We start from the raw sequence: 15,517 nt of genomic DNA on the forward strand, positions 1-15,517 counted from the left end.
AGAGGGGAACTAACGCCGTTTTTCAAGAACAAGCAAAGAAATATCTGACATAAGAGTGACATTCATATCAGATTTATTAAAACCATATACATTAACTTAAGATAAAATAAGAATCATCCATTTGTATCACAACCATTAACCATCTTCCTTCTGATAAAGAACTTGTCAACAAGGCTACTTTATGCTGGGTACACACTAAAAGACTTTTAAAATCTCATAAGATCTTCAAAATGTGAGAGAGCACAATCATGAGGACAAAAATCCTAGATTTAACCGTTTTGCTCCTATAGTGTGTGGTGTCCTCGGGGTTGCCCCACACATCAGGATTTCTGATCGACATGTTGAATATTTACGATTCGCGATCGGGGCGCCTCCGACGTTCTTCCGAGCAGATTCAGTCACTCTTAACACACCTCACACCACAGGAAAATCTGATAAGATAATCTTTAAAACCACCAAGATAATCGGGACATTACCTAGGATTGTCGGAAGGGGAGAGTTTGGGCCAAAATCAGCCCAGTTATCTTGTGGTGTGTACGCAGCATTACGTGAATGTGAGCTCCTTAGCAAGTAGTTGTGAATCACAGGTTTTGTATATAAAACACTAGTATTTCTTTAGTTCTTTGTGAGTTGTTGAATGTAATGGTTGTCTGTTTGCCCATCATTCTGTTCTTTGTTGCCAGTGGTTTTTGGCTTATTGTTTGTTCTAGTTTTTCCTTGAAATGCCTGCACAAAGATCCTTGCCTCTGCCTGTTTTCCCCAGCTTCTCCACAATGTTACAGTTTTTGACTGGCATGTCTCTTTGACTAGTGCATCTTTCAGCCAGACATACTTAAGTACTTAAAATACTTAAGAACTTTTACTCAAGTTGTTTTGGAATTGGTGACTTGTAACTTGTAGTGGTGTAATTTTCACTGTAAGGTATCTGTACTTTTACTCAAGTATGGTTTTCCGGTACTCTTTACACCTCTGGCATTTACCTCAATATTTTTTTACCTTCTACGTATGCGAAATCACCCCTAAAACCTGTCCTTTTCCCTTCATCTCTTGCTTGTTTCACTACAGGCCACAGTTTGTTGCGTTCCTCTTTCATGTTCAATGACAAGTCCTCCAGTCAGAGATTTTGCATTTTTCCAGATTTTGTCTCTAGGTAAATTGGACAATGATGCGACGAGAACGATCTTTAGCAGATTTGGGATCAAGTCTGTGTACGATGTCCACTGAATTTGCAAGAGATGCGGCAGATTCTGGTGAAACATTTCCAAAGATTTCCAGGATTACTTTTTTTACATTCTCATTGTTAGATTCAGAGACACCTGCAACACGCAGATTCCATCTCCGTTTGTATTCCTCCAGTTCCAAGCATGACTGCTGAAGAGATTTTCTTTCGACAGGGAAGAAACCATATTCTCCAGAGACGCAACTCTTTTATTAACGTCTTCGATTTCCTTGCTGTAATAACTTGAAGAGGCATGAGATCTGTTCAATATTGCATTTTACTCAGCAGAATGCATCAACAAGCAGTACACTCAATCACATCACAGGTGGAGTCAATTTGCGCACACACTAAGTTCTTCTCTGCTGCTTTTTAAGCAAAACAAAGTTAGCCTGCTCTCTTCAGGTCATCTCAACAACTGACGCTTCATTGTCACTCTACAACATCTCTTTCCCCCCCAAGCTTACATAATCACAATGCTATTCTCTCCACAAACATATAACTACAATACCATTACAAATATCATCACAATTACATAAATCAAAAAATAGCCTCACCATTTACAATTCATTTATTCTCTTTTTTTTTTTTTTTTTTCAATCTTCAATTCACATTCCATATTACTTCAGTTCATAATCTTTCAAATGAGTAGGCAACTTCTTGGTTCTTTGTGACCGTCTCATAATTACAACAGGACTAGCAGGTTTGTTCATTTCAGTGAATGTCTCAGAATGTTGAGAGAAATCCCCAGGTACTTCAGAGTTTTACTAGAAATGTCCTCAGTCCCCGTTTTCTCAGTCTCTGTAGCCAAATATGTGTCGAGTTTCCAGAAATGTCGAAATCAGGGAATTTACAATCCATTCCTTCCTCTAAAGTGTTCACAAGCAATTTCTGTCAGCCATGAATCTGATCCACATGTCGTCGAACCACTCGCCCATCGCCCAGCATTACTTTATAAGAAAGTGGTCCAGTCACAGTCGCTATATGCACCGGAATCCATTTAGGTCCATAAGTGAAGTTCAGAGTAAGTACTGGATCTCCAACACAAAAACTCTTTCCATGAGCCTTTTTATCATGATGGACCTTTTGCTTTTGATGTTGTTCATGAATCTTCCTTGTCAAATCAGGAAGTATAAGTCCAACATAACTTCTGTCCATATAATATTTCAGCTGAAGAGAGCCCTGTAGTGGTCTGGGGAGTGATCCTGTAACTGAATAAAACTCAAGACAATTTAGTTGCATTTGTTCCATCAACACTTTTTTTTAGCATGGTTTTATCAGTTTGGACAGCCCGTTGCACTAAACCATTACTAGAAGCATGGTAAGGTGCAGAAGTAACATGCCGTACATTTTTATTCAGGAACTCTTTGAATTCGACATTAATAAAGCAAGCACCATTAACTGATACAATCAGTTCGGGTAATCCATGGTTACTGAAGCTATTCCGCAAACATTCAATAGTGGAAGCAGATGTGGCTGAATTCACTGGACACACGTCCATCCATTTTGAATGTGCATCAATGAAAGCAAAAAACATTTTTCCCATAAACGGTCCTGCATAATCCACATGCAATCGTTGCCATGGTTTATCAGGTCAATTCCAATTTTGTCACATTCTTTGGCGAGGGTGCATTTTGAATAGCTGTCAACTTTTCTGGTGCGAGATGGAGGCCTGTCTCATCCACTTTATGACCTAAGGACATTACCTCTTTTTCCATGAAGGTACATTTACTCCGTTTCAACCGCTTCCTGCAATCTATCCAATACTCCAGCAAGAGTTTGGAGATGCTCTTCATCATTACGACCGGTTACCAGGATATCATCAAGGAAAACTGCCACATGTGGAAGACCCTGCAGTACCCCCTCAATGGTCCGTTGGAAGATGGCGGGGCTAGAAGAGACTCCAAAAGGTAAAACAGCCCTTTGTGGGTATTCACTGTGACATATTTCCTGGACTCTGAATCTAATGCAATCTGGTGATAAGCATGGCTCATATCCAATTTTATGAACTTCTGTCCCCATGACAAAGTTGCAAACAAATCCTCTATCTGAGGAATGGGGTACTGTTCCAACTTCGAAACTATGTTTACTGTTAGTTTGTAGTCACCACATAAACGTACCATAATATCAGACTTTAGAACAGGTACTTGCTGGTGCAGCCGATTCAGAGTGTTTAACAGGTTCTACGATGTTTTCTCTTAAAGGGATAGTTCACCCAAAAATGAAAATGTGTTGTTTATCTGCTTACCCCCAGGGCATCCAAGATGTAGGTGACTTTGTTTCTTCAGTAGAACACAAACGAAGGTTTTTAACTCAAACCGTCTGTCAGTCCTATAATGCAGGTCAATGGGCACACAATCTTTGAGAGTAAAAATAAACATGCACTGACAAATCCAAATTAAACCCTGCTGCTCGTGACGATACATTGATGTCCTAAGACACGAAACAATCGGTTTGTGCGAGAAACTGAACAGTATTTTTATTATTTTTTACCTCTAATAAACCACTATGTCCAACTGCCCTGAGCGCGTGCAGAGCACATACAGATGCCACGCACCGGATGCTGTGCACGCACTCAGGGCACCTACATCTTGGATGCCCTGGGGGTAAGCAGATAAACATCAAGTTTCATTTTTTGGTGAACTATCCCTTTAACAAGCGTTCTATTTCCACTTCTACCTTTGCCTACCTTTGAAAAACCGTGGGACTGCTTCCTTATCTACATAAATCTTCCCTTCAATTCCCCCAACTCCTCTTTAAACAATTCTTCATGTTGGCTGAGAACTTCAGGCAAAATACAATTTTTCACCCCTTGCATCCAATGTAGGGCCTCCCATTCTGCCCAATAAATTGGGTCCTGCTTCGGGTACTATCACTACTGGTAACTTCTTCACTGTGCCTTTGTATCTGACTTCTACTTGTGCAGAACCCAACACAGTTAGATCTTGGTATAGGTCTTTAGATCCAGTATAGGTCTTTAAATTCAAAGAACAAGCCTTTAATTCAGGAATTTGATCTTTTTCCCACAATTTGGCAAAGTTGGACCTATTCATTAATGTCACACCACATCCTGTATCCACTTCAAACTGTGCATTTGACTCATTGACAGCCACTTTCAAAATTTCTGTTTCTTGCAAACTGTACACTGCATGAATACCTTCTTCATCAGATGCAGATGCACTTTTTTTTTATCTCTGCTCACATAATGCATTCTCTGTCCTTCTCTCTTACGTCTTCCACCCCCTTGAAAATTGGGTTCCCCAAGGGAAGTTTTTGATCTACATACTTTCATTATGTGTCCTTGTTTCCCACATTTATGACATTTCTCAGAAGCAAATCTACATTTGTTAGCCAAATGTTGCAAACGTTTCCATTGCTTGGGCTATTTTTAATGCCTTCTCAAATGTTAAATCTGTTTCTGCCAATAGTCTACGTTGAATACGGTCATCATTTATGCCGCATGCCAGTCCATCCCGAAGCATTTCTGTCAATTTTTCTCCAGAATTACAATCATGAGCCAATTTCCTCAATACTGCTACATAATCAAGCACAGTTCCCCCTCTTCTCTTGATCTTGAATTGAATTTAAATCGTTGTACAATTTCACTGGGCTTTGGGTTGAAATGCTCTTTAAGCAAGTCCACTAATTCATCAAACATCTTTCTGCCTGATTTAACCAGGCTTAATACATTTCTCAGTAGACTGTATGTTTGACTTCCCACAGACCTCAACAATATAACGTTCTGCTTGGCTATTTCAGTAATCTCATTTGCCTCAAAGAAATGTTGCAATATTTCACAATATTCTTCCCAAGACTGGGACTGACGATCAAATGGTGTTCCTACCAGATTGGCCATCTTCTTTTCCAAAGCTCCAACTCATAGAGATCCAGCCTTTTCACCTTCCAAAAAAAAAAAAAAAAAACTTGTTTCGTCCTCAAAGTATTCCCTTCACTTATCCTTGTCACCAAAATGTAATAACTTGAAAAGGCATGAGATCTGTTCAAGATTGCAAAAAAAAAAAAAATTAATTAACAGTGGGTAATGCAAGTGACAAACACAAGTCAGAATCATAACAGAATCACTATTAACCCAGGTTCTTCGGGGCCTAATCTCTCCTCTGCCAGTCTGGGTCTCACATTCTCACAACAAAAGAAATAGAAGGCAATAACAAGAGTATTAGATCTGAAGTAAATGGTAACCGTGCATCCTTGAAAGGGAAAACCCAGCCTATTACAGCAAAGACATTTACAATATAAAACACATCAATAATTTAAAACACACTTGCAATAAATACTACACATAATTTAAAAACATAAAAGCGTACTTTATATTAAACACAATACCTCCAACGTTCATTATTTTCGACTGTGACAATCAGTCAGGCAATAATCCAGCCACAACGCTAAAAACAGAAGAGAATAATATCATTAAAACATACTCATAAGAACGAGTTCATCAAATTACTAAACTACCTCCTAAAACGGTGCATAATTTGCTCATTTCTCGACGAAGCTCTGCCGACAGTATTTAACATAACTACTTTTGAAGTGCTAAAGCTGCGGCATCAACTCATACACAATCAAAGTAGTGAGGAAGTGAAAGAGCACATCTCACAAACAAACCTCACTAGTACCTTCTTCTTCCTCTTCTTTTCATTTAGAAGTTGGCAAACCAACTTATAGTGCATTTCCGCCTACTGAGAAGGAGTATGGAGCTTCAATGAGGAGTGTAATAAGGAATAAATAATAATAATAATAACTAAATTATTTTAATGAAATTTGTGACATTTACAAATTCTAATATCTTAAAAACTTGTGATACATTTCTTAATAAATTCTGAATTGACAAACCATTCTCTCTTGACTACAGTTCTTTGAAGTTCTAACTCTGCTGCAAAGAGCGGAAGCGAAAGTGCAAACAAACTTCATACGTCTTTATATAGCGCTGGGGCTGCTCTGCTGGGGCTTAAAAACATGTCCCATTACACGCCGATGCAAATCGGTGAATCGCTTACCCATACAATTAAAATGGAGCTTTATAAGTGCATCACTTTACACTGCAGCAGTTGCACTCCATTTAGTGTCAATTTCTTAGTCACTTCTTAGCAACGGAGCGTTGATATAGTTGTTCCGCACTAGTACTCGCAGCTAACACAAAAGAAAAGTATTTATTCAAAACAAACGCTGAGTGGAGGACTCAGGTGCCGGATGTTGGGCTTTAAAATAAACAGAAAACGCCTCACTCGCGCACACACTCTAGTGAAATCCCCCGCTCCTGGAAAGACTAAATTAATAACAAGACAAGAAATGCAAAACGACTAACAATAAAACTGAACAATTTAGGCAAAAAGAAAGTAACAATTGAATTTAATTGTTAACAACATCAATCATGATAACAGTAATATAGGATATGCAATATAAAGCAGATGTAGTAGCAATGCACAAAAAGAAAGAAAACAACAAAATAGTCGTCATAATAATAATAATAACAACAACAACAACATTTTTAAACATTATGTTAAACAACAATATTTTAGTTAAAGTTCTGTTTTGCTAGAGTTGATTTCACAAAATAAGAATTCAGAGATATTGTCATATTTTCATTTGAGTGTACATTTTGAAAGAATCATTGCTCAGTTTTTTTTAAACCATCAAACTGAATAAATAAATAAAAAAATAAAAATAAATAAATAAATAAGGGGAAGCATAGAAGTTTCCATTGGGCCACCTGCCTTGAACTCTGTTGATGTGAATGAGACAGTGGCGCCCTCTGCTGCCTCAATAATGTCATAAAGACCTCTAAAACAAAAGTGAGATCAACATAATGTTTGATAGACACGATAAAGGGGAACTTACTGTGTCATTGTTATTTATAATGTGTGTCCATTGAATTCTGCTATTATTTATTAATTGTTAAGTTTCTTCAAACCAGTATGACACTGATATTATAATCTGATATTATAGATTTGGGCCCGTATTCACAAAACATTTTATCTTAGAGTTCTCCTAAATAGCAGTAAAAGCTTTTAGCTAAGAGTTTTCTGTTAAAACCTATTCACAAAGCTGCTGAGACAAACTTTACTTAGGAATAGAGAGAAGTCTTAAGCTCAGAGTAAGGGGGCGGGGTTGACCTCGTTGCTATGGGGATGTCAGCATGCTTATTAACTATGCACACAGTGATTGGCTGATAGTCTCTGTCAGGAATTTATTCATAAAAGTTGTTTGCACCGCGCTCTTCCGTCGCTTGATCATTTCATTTAGGTGTGTTAATCTATTAAATCACTTATTATACAAAACCATGATCCGCATTCATATGAGCAGTGAGCCGAAACGTTTGTGTCTTTGTCCTACTGGTGATAAATGTAGAATAAAACGAAAAGAAAAGACTGTTTCATATGAGTGCGGATCATGGTTTTGTATAATAAGAGAATGATTCATAGAAATATTGTAGAGAACGATTTGTTGCCATATTCAAATAAAGGTTTAAAAATAAAATGTTAATTGCCACATTCAAATAAAGATTTTAAAATGCAGGCTAAGTGTCTCTAATTAAACAAGTATAAGTTCAGCTAATTGACAGAATCTTACATGTGTGCTTCTCATAATTAGTGAATATGCATGTAAACAGCCTTTTAATTAACAGAGTAGAATAACCATGGCTGATGATAGTGAGTACATGCAAACGTAAAAGAAAACCAAACTGGACGCAAGAACAGCTGTTCCTTCTTGCCCAACATTTAAATGAAAACAAGGATTTTCAATCAAAGGAAAATTGGAGTTGGGATAACCTCCAAAACGAAAAAAAAAAAAAAAAAAAGATAAAAAGATGCGTGGGAAAACATATGTGCAAATAAGTGCAGCGTGTTTCTAAAATGTTTACGTTCTGAGGCAGATTGCCAGCAACAGCCATTTTAGCCCTGCTGAAAAAACAAAACAAAACAAAACAAACAAACAAACAAACAAAAAAAAAAAAATAGAAACCAGCACAGAATTAGTAATGGTTTTACTACTGGTTATAATGGGAATTGTACTGGTTTAAGTGGTAACTGTAATGGTGTCTGTGGGTCTCTGCTGGTAATTGGTCGCCTTCTATTGGTGGCTTGTTAAAACCACTAAATCCTAATGGAACATGTCCCAAATCACACTACCAGAAACAATTTTTTTTGATGGTTTTAATGGTTAAAAGTTAATGATTTGTCATTGTTGTAACAGTATTTGTAGTGGAAACCATTAGAATTTTCTGTGATGGTGGTGGGTTTTTATTTTTAATTTATTTTATTTATTTATTTTTTTCAGCAGGGAGGGTTTGGAGTCCTCTTCACTACTCCTAAAATGTTTCACAGATTTAGGAGCTAGTTTTAGCGCTGAAACACTTTGTGAAATACTCTAAGAGCAAAAACAAAACAAAAAAAACAAATAGGAGTCCTAAATTTAGGATTGACATGCCCATTATTTTTAAGATTTTCTCCTAATTCTGTTAAGTTGTCAGCTACTTTTAGCCTTAAGATGTTTTGTGAATATGGGCTCAGGCTTTAATGGTTCATATATGCAATTCATTGCAATTAAATGTTCCACAAAAGCCTGCTATGTTACATTTGACATTTACATTAACATGAAAAAAAGTAAAAAGAAGTTTTAAATTTGAATATAGAAATGGTTTGTGAATAATCAAGTAAATTCAAGTTGATTCAGTCCAGTTTAGCTTAAATTTAGTTTATAAAAATCATTAAAGATTTCTGAACAAAAAATACTTTACTTGATTTAAAAAAGTATAAACAATCAATCAGAGAACTGAAGGCATGAAACAGATTGTGTACAACAAGATTTTCAGCAAAGTTTTGGTCATATTGATCATTTATAGGAAAAAATTGTGGATTAAATATGATACTGTATAGGGGCTATTTTCATAAATAGGCATATATTTATTGTTCAACAGAATTTTACAAAGAATTCAATTTGTTCATTTATACCCCCCAATAGGCAATATGTCCTGGTGGATACAAACATTAAAGTAAAAAATAAAAGACACATTTAAAAACAATAAATAAATAATAATAATGAAATTGTATTTTCTGTGTCCCAAGAAGATGGAATATAGCAATAAATTAATTTTCTAATTACTCTTTATGGTTTTTCACTTTTTAGGGTTAAGGAAGGCAATTCTAGTGTTTAGGAGTAGAATGTGAAAAAGCACTGCCTCCTTTACTGGACTTTGATATATTGGGTACTAGTCCAGAATTTTGTGATATTATTTAGCTTATTTAAAGGATTTCTGAAGGATCATGTGACACTGAAGACTGGATGCTGAAAATTCAGCTTTGATCACAGCAATAAATTACATTTTAAAATCTCTCACTCACGTTTGGATATCAAAACCTTCTTAAAATACCTTTAATAAAGAAGTGTAAGAGAATCACGGTAATATAGGCAAACATGTTGTGAAGAAGTGAATATGAAGTGATTTAATGAGATTTCTCAGCTTACCAGTGTTCCCTACATCTCTGTCAGCAGCTCCCTTAGAAGACTTCTCTTCTGGTGTAGAGAGGTTGTTTTATCGCTCCTGAAAAAAAAAAAAAAAAAAACTATCAATATGTGTTTACCATGGAAGATCAAAACACGTTTGAACTTGATTCATTTAATTCATGGTCCTTGTAAGTGAGGTCACCATTAACAGTGCATTGCATATTTTAGGCTAAATAAATAAATTAAATAAATTAGCCTAAAGCCCGTCTTTTTTTCTCCTTGAGAATGAACGAATCACATTTGTCCGTGTTTCACTCGGTCTCGAATCGCGCTTAGCGGAAAGCGCATGAGAAACAGTGGCTCTTTAGTGGCTCGGTACGCTTTCAACTCGTTTTTTTTTTTAGTCTGGAGCAAGAGACTAAAAAACGACAATTCACGCTACATGATTCGACTGATTTTTTTATGTAGAGAGGGTAACAGCGTATCGTGTTAAAATAAATGATCATTCATGTTTTCATAACCGCTGGCCAAATTCAAAAACGAAACTAAAATTAAATATTCTTTGAGAGCAAATGCCTTAAATACAGGACGATTCCGTATTATACAGAAGGGTTAGCAGCCCTATCATTAACCTGCAGGCTGCGCTCTGAGAGTGGGGCTGCTGTGAGAGTAACACCGGCCCTCGCTGCCAAAAAAACAGACCGCCCGCCGCCCCCCGGGAATCCTCCCGGTGCTCCCGATTAGCCAGTCCGGGCCACATGGGTAAAGTTAGTTTTATATTCGCACACAATGTAGTTGAATGCGACTTCTGCATTCAATTACTTTGTTAAGCGGACATTCACAAGTAAGTATGACATTAAAACAATACTTTCCCATTTTGATCGATTGTGGAAAAAAAAAAAATGTAGTAGGTTGACAATGATGTCGCTGATTAGAATTTGCAAAAAAAAAAAAACTTTATTGCACATATAATTAGAAAGTTATTGAACGCGGAAATGTGTGAATGTGCGAATATAAAACCAACTTTACCCAAGTGTCCGGGTCTGGGTGTTTCTCTCAAGGTCTATAATAGTCGGAAAGCGCAGCTTAAGCTCATGTGAGATAATGTGGGTTTGTTCAGTGCTGTGGGTGAATTAGACCCATCAGACAACAGAGAACAGTACTTTACTGTGAAACACAAAAGTGAAAAGAGAGATAAACTCTGCTTTACTTTCTTTGTTTTATAAGATTGGACTTGTGGTCTGTCTGGATATGGTGAAGGTGCGCGTCGAGGGACAAATGCTGTAAAATTGATTTTATGATCTGAGTTACAGTTTTTATCTGCTGCACCTCACTTTCCAGCTGCTTTGCCATCAGACCTCCAGAAAACCAATCCACAACAAGATCCAGTCTAATGTCAGAAAACGAAAACATGAAACACAGCTGTGACATTGTTTACCCAGAGTACAGCCGTTTGCCAAGGGATTTTTCATGCTGAGATTTAATCATCGAAGGTCATCAGTAAAAGCACTGATTAATGAACTAAGATTGCCTGTATTTGTAATATTTTATGCATTTTATCATTATTGCAGTGCTTGAGGAAGTTCATTGTTTGGTATCAGTGCCTGTTGAGATTCATATTGAGGAATATGTAATCTGTTTATATATAATATGTAAAGCATTGCTCTCAAAGATGTTTTAAAGTAGCACATTGCTATCTAATGTAAACATGATGGAAATTTACTATCGGTACAATTTTATTTTTATTTATTTATTGATTAAACTTTAAAGGTGTCGTGTGAAAATTTATTTTTTTATAGCCTACTTAGTGATCAAAGCTGTTCGTATTGAGCAGAATAGACGACAGCAAAAGGTCCAAGAATGTGATGCAAATGAACAGGAAAACGGTATGCATTTTGCATTTTCATTTTAATCATTTAATCTTGACAAACCATGCAATGCATTTATTAAAAATACTCCAGTCCAGATAACCAGATTTAATATTAGTCCACTGTTTTAATCAGAAATATCCTGTGGTCAAATGTAATTTTCAGTGTGTGTCAGGGTATGTTCTTGTTATTTTGTCGTTTTATACATGTTTTATTGTATGAGAAATGAACACATTCCTGTTCAGTCCTGCAAGCTGCTGCTGACTCCTGTCAGAGCTTTAAAAAGGAGTCAAAATCAGCACCTTTACAGAATTATTTGTGTATTTTTGTAGGTTTACTTAAGCCTTTTTGTGTAAACCATTTGTATCATGCTTTAGAGCTGTGTTACAGTTGATCTGACCACTAGACGGTGCCAGAGCATTATTTCAGAAATGTATTTAGTGGTCAATGAAAATGTGGATTTAGTTTTACTCAGCTGTTCTTACTACCGGCTTCATGTGTTTTGTCTCTTTTTATTTCATTATTTTATTTTAATGAATGCACTGTCAGGGGCCTCCAGAAGTCCAGGGCCGACACTGAGAATCACTAAATAAACGCAGCAGAAATCTGACTTGTTACGCACAATAAATTTACAGCCCTTGCGTTTGTTGAAGACAATATATATATATATATATATTGATGCAAAGACATCAATATATAAATCTAGATTAAAAAAAATAAAAAATGTTAACAGTGCAAATTTAATTGGGTAAAGATAGGTTATGGTAATATTTTATACAGCCATGTAAACATTAAAGAGACAAACTAACTCCATATAGATTTTGTGTGTTATGTATACTGGAAAAAAATACTTTGAGTTAAAGCAACACTAAATAAGTTTAAATAAATGTTTTCGATGACAACTAAATACATTTCTTTCTGAAATAATGCTCTAAAACATGTATAAGATGACAAAATAACAAGAACATACCCTGACACACACTGAAAATTACATTTGACCACAGGATATTTCTGATTAAAACAGTTGACTAATATTAAATCTGGTGATATGGACTGGAGTATTTTTAATAAATGCATTGCATGGTTTGTCAAGATTAAATAATTAACATGAAAATGCAAAATGCATACCGTTTTCCTGTTCATTTGCATCACATTCTTGGATCTTTTGCTGTCGTCTATTCTGCTCAATACGAACAGCTTTGATCACTAAGTAGGCTATAAAAAAATTAATTTGCACACGACACCTTTAAAGTTTAATCAATAAATAAATAAAAAATAAAATTGTACCGATAGTAAATTTCCATCATGTTTACATTAGATAGCAATGTGCTACTTTAAAACATCTTTGAGAGCAATGCTTTACATATTATATATAAACAGATTACATATTCCTCAATATGAATCTCAACAGGCACTGATACAAACAATGAACTTCCTCAAGCACTGCAATAATGATAAAATGCATAAAATATTACAAATACAGGCAATCTTAATTCATTAATCAGTGCTTACTGATGACCTTCGATGATTAAATCTCAGCATGAAAAAATCCCTTGGCAAACGGCTGTACTCTGGGTAAATAATGTCACAGCTGTGTTTCATGTTTTCGTTTTCTGACATTAGACTGGATCTTGTTGTGGATTGGTTTTCTGGAGGTCTGATGGCAAAGCAGCTGGAAAGTGAGGTGCAGCAGATAAAAACTGTAACTCAGATCATAAAATCAATTGTACAGCATTTGTCCCTCGAAGCGCTGATCGTCCCTTCACCATCTCCAGACAGACCACAAGTCCAATACAACACTTCTTAGAAAACAAAGAGAATAAAACAGAGTTTAGCTCTCATTTTGCAGTAAAGTGCTGTTCTTTGTTGCACTAGCGTAGCCAGAAATTTTTAAGTGGGTGGCCCTACATAAAACTGGGTGTATCTGTATCTACAAAAAAGTTGTATCTGTTAGCATTTGCCTGAGCTGGTTAACAAAGATGAATAAACATGGTAACAAACGTATTGCTAATGTTAGTTAATGCATTAACCAACGTTAACTAAAGGAAGTTTTTTAAAAAGCATTACCTCAGTGTGAAACAACGGGGCTTCGCTGATGATTTCAAGCGTCTGTCAGTTCACGCGCATCGAACCGCAGAAATGTGCGCAGCTGCAAATTATGCAGTTTGTCGTGGCGACCAGGATCTAGCACAATGGTCATGTGTTTCAATATAGAAATCCTGGCCAGGACGCGTCCGGGGAAAATGGCATATGGTCACCCTAACAATTAGTGTATCCCGGCCTTAATATTACTATACTTAAGGCCGGGACACACCAAGCCGACATCAAAGAATTAGCGGCTACAAAAGCCTGTTGTCGCCTCGCGTCGAAAGCGTCGGACCAAAAATCTGCACTTGAACACACCGCACTGCCTACAGCCGACTGCAAACTGCGTTCTGCGCCTGCCGAGAGGAGTTAGCGGTCTATATCAGCAGATATCAATAGTATGTATTCGGCATTTAAAGGGAGAAACCGAAACAAGGATATGCGCAGATATACCAAAATTAAAGAAAGCAGCGCTCCTGACCATTCGGTTATGTTGATAACTTTCTTCATTTTAAGCGGCTCATGCTGTTATGAAAATATTCGCATATTAGAATGCTTGGGTCAGATAACAACATCAGAACAGCCTGTGTCTGTGACGCCTTCATTTAACCTACTTACTAACCTATCGCTTTCGATTTATTTCTCGAGCATTGACTCTTTCGCTAAACTGAACATCCAGAGTTCTCACTCGCGCCGACGGTCCCTGCTGCTTTATAAGCTTTCTTAATGCGCACTTTATCAATTAAATAACACATTTTATTTGACTGTCTCATATTAGTCAAAACAAACTTCTGAAACGTCCTTTTCTAATGAGGGACGACAAAGATTGCTTCAAATAGAAATATTCTTAACACATTTGAACAATATCATTGCAAACAATGGATGTATAAACACATCACAAATATAATTTGAAAACAATGTTTTGTTTATAACAGATTTACATCATTAACATTAATTTTAGTTCTAAACCACTGACCTGTGAGTGGACTTCAGAAGAAGAGCGTCCTGCCGGATGATTGTCATGGCCACATTCAAGACAGAATTTAATTTCAGTCTTGAATTCAACACCACGTTGGCTGTAATGCTGTGAAAGAAGAGATGAACGTCCTAAAGCTTTTATTGGGTCAGTCAGCGTCACACATTACTCACCCTCAAATGTCAGCCGGAAATGCTGAAATGTCAGACGGAAAGTCCCAGTGAATTGAACGAAATTCTCTGTTAGAAGCGTAGCGTGTTTACCCACCACGCAAATCATGCGAATTAACCCGAGGGGGACCCCCCTCCCCGGAACGCGACCCCGATTTCTCCAGAGTAGGAACCCGAGGGGGACCCCCACTCACTCAGAAAGTCAGTCTGTCTGTTTGCAGATTACTAGTTTGCACGTCAATGGGTAACGTGTTGACGGATTTTCTGACTCAGAATACATTCCGGAAGACTGGAGAAAAAGCCCCGGACCGCGATTACTACCTGCGCTTTTGGTGAATTGATGTGAATTAACCGCCCAGGAGCGTTTGGAGGACTCAGACGTAACCTAGGTGTGAAAACACCTTCAGTGTCTGTAAAAAATGAGAAACTTTGTATGACACATACTTTAGGCTACTGCCTACACTGTCAGGAAAAAAGGTACTGCGGAGGCACAATTTTGGCGGGAAAGCGCACCCCCACTGTTTTCCCCAAAATAACCACAAGATAAAATCAAGACAATTTTTTTATTGTAACTATGGACTGTGTTGACAGGAGTGATGTAGAAGTTTTCACCATGAAGCTTACACTGGTGATGCACAGGAGAGAAAACGGATTTTACAGTAAATTATCTCATTTTAAGCATTAGAAAAAAAAAGTGTTTTAAAGTTTGTTGTTTTGTAGAACATCACAGTTATGATAT

General features: G+C 36.8%; 1 protein-coding gene and 2 long non-coding RNA genes across 10 annotated transcripts in view; all 3 read right to left on the reverse strand.

The window, feature by feature from the left end:
- The window catches only part of LOC131535819 (gastrula zinc finger protein XlCGF57.1-like), a 509,738-nt gene that overhangs the window by 407,757 nt on the left and 86,464 nt on the right, over nucleotides 1–15,517 (reverse strand). The window lies entirely within an intron of this gene.
- Nucleotides 1,479–14,998, reverse strand: LOC131536119 (uncharacterized). 8 transcript variants are annotated; one of them, XR_009269837.1, is made up of 4 exons: nucleotides 14,609–14,998; nucleotides 9,701–9,776; nucleotides 5,561–5,619; nucleotides 1,479–5,116 (listed from the first exon to the last, which is right to left on the reverse strand). It is a non-coding gene; the product is annotated as an uncharacterized LOC131536119 (long non-coding RNA). The 8 variants fall into 8 exon arrangements; XR_009269834.1 differs by having other exon boundaries at nucleotides 1,479–5,213; XR_009269835.1 differs by having other exon boundaries at nucleotides 1,479–5,213; nucleotides 5,542–5,619.
- LOC131536140 (uncharacterized) lies at nucleotides 12,274–14,598 on the reverse strand. The gene is made up of 2 exons (XR_009269863.1): nucleotides 13,615–14,598; nucleotides 12,274–13,349 (listed from the first exon to the last, which is right to left on the reverse strand). It is a non-coding gene; the product is annotated as an uncharacterized LOC131536140 (long non-coding RNA).

This window comes from Onychostoma macrolepis, chromosome 03 (genome assembly GCF_012432095.1).
Source record: "Onychostoma macrolepis isolate SWU-2019 chromosome 03, ASM1243209v1, whole genome shotgun sequence".
Classification (NCBI taxonomy): domain Eukaryota; kingdom Metazoa; phylum Chordata; class Actinopteri; order Cypriniformes; family Cyprinidae; genus Onychostoma; species Onychostoma macrolepis.